The following is a 2,116-nucleotide window of genomic DNA, read 5'->3' on the forward strand; positions in this document are numbered from 1 at the left end:
GGAAAAATCAAAATAACCTGCCTCTCCCACATTGAGAATTCATAACCACTCTCCCATCTTTTTCATCCATCCGTCTCTCTGTATTCATTTTTGTTCTGGTAGTACATAAATCTTATAATTGGAGTTTATGTTGGCTGGGTTCTTTCTTTAATTTGTTTATTTATTTATTTATTTTTCTTGTCATCTACTTTTGTTGGTCTTTTTATTTGTCTGTCTTTGTATAATTTATAAGTCTTATCTTTGTGCCCATTTGGGCTGGGCCTTCTCTTTTATTTTTTCTTTTTTTCCTTCATTTCTCTCTCTTTTTCTTTCTTTTTGGTGGGGACTCTCAATTGCTCAGAAGCACTTCAGAGTGCAATTAACTGCAGCACAGTTGATACATTCAGCTACATATTCCTTCAGTCAACTCTCACCAAAATGACTAGGAGGAGGAATGGTCAACAGCGGAAATATTCAGAGACTATGCCCTCTTCATCAGAGCTATTGGACATGAACATAGACAGTGTATTACAAAGGGAATTCAGGCTAATTATTATGCAGGCAATAGTTAGGATGGAGAAAGCCTTTAATGACAAAATGTAATTGATGAGCGCAGAAGTGAAAGCCACCAGAAATGATGTTCACAATATTCTCAATGAGGTCCAATCTAATCTAAATTCTCTAAAAGCTAGGGTAACTGAGGCAGGAGATAGAATTAGTGATCTAGAGGACAAACAGATAGAGAAAAAGGATCAGGAGGAAGCCCAAAACAAACAGTTTAGAAGCCACAAAAGCAGAATTAGGGAATATATGATACCATGAATTGTTCCAACCTCAGAATTACTGGAATCCTGAAAGGGAAGAGAAAGAACGAAGACTAGAACATATATTTTGAACAAATTCTCCATGAAAAATTTTCCAATTTGGCAAATGGAACCAGCATTCATATCCTAGAGGCAGAAAGTCTACCCACAATATCAGAGAATCTAGAAAGACGTAGAGATACCTGATAGTGAAAATGGTGAATCATAATTGTAGACAGGAGCTCTTGAAAGCAGCTAGGGAAAAGAAATTCCTTAGGTACAGAGAAAAGCCCATCAGAATAATGTTATACCTGTCCCAAGAAACCTGGCAAGCCAGAAAGGGCTGGCAAGATATATTCAGGGAACAAAATGAGAAGAACATGCAGCCAAGAATAGTTTATCCAGCAAGAATGACATTTAAAGTGGATGCAGAGATAAAGAGCTTCCAAGAATAGCAAGGTTTAAGAGACTAAGCGACCACCAAACTGACAATATAATAAATTTTAACAGGAATTTTTTAAAATAGGAAAAATCCGAAGAATATCATTGAACAGAAATATAAGAAGACAATCTATACAAACAATGACTTCACAGGTGATGCAATGCCAATAAAAACGTCTCTGTCAATAATCACTCGCAATGAGAATGGCCTGAATGCACCCATAAAATGACACATGGTTGCCGACTGGATAAAATGACAGGACCCATCCATATGTTGTCTACAAGAGACTCATTTCAAACGTAAGCATATATCCAGATTGAAAGTGAAGGGATGGTGAAGCATCTTTCATGCCAATGGACCTCAAAAGAAGGCTGGGATAGTGATTGTCATATCAGATAAATTAGATTTTAAACTAAAGACTGTCATCAGAGATACAGAAGGACACTACATAAACCATTGGCCAAATAATTCAAAAGAAAAGAGAGAGGCTCAAATTAATAAAATTATGAATGAAAAGGGAGAGATCACAATGAACACAAAGGAAGTAGAAACAATCATCAGAAGTTATTACGAACAGTTACATGCCAATAAGTTAAGCAACTTAGAAGAAATGGATGCATTCCTGGAAAACTATAAACTCCCAATATTGAACCAGGAAGAAATTGACAATCTGAATAGACTGATATCTAGTAACGAGTTTAAAGCATTGATCAAAAACCTCCCAAAAACAAGAGCCCAGGACCTGATGGATTACATGGGTAATTCTCCCAAACTTTCAGAATAGAAATAACACCTCGTCTCCTGAAGCTGTTTCAAAACATTGAAGCAGAAGGAAAACCTCCAGACTCTTTCTATGAAGCCAGACTTACCCTGTTCCCCAAACAAACAAAGA

The sequence above is a fragment of the Neovison vison genome, chromosome 2 (genome assembly GCF_020171115.1).
Source record: "Neovison vison isolate M4711 chromosome 2, ASM_NN_V1, whole genome shotgun sequence".
NCBI lineage: Eukaryota > Metazoa > Chordata > Mammalia > Carnivora > Mustelidae > Neogale > Neogale vison.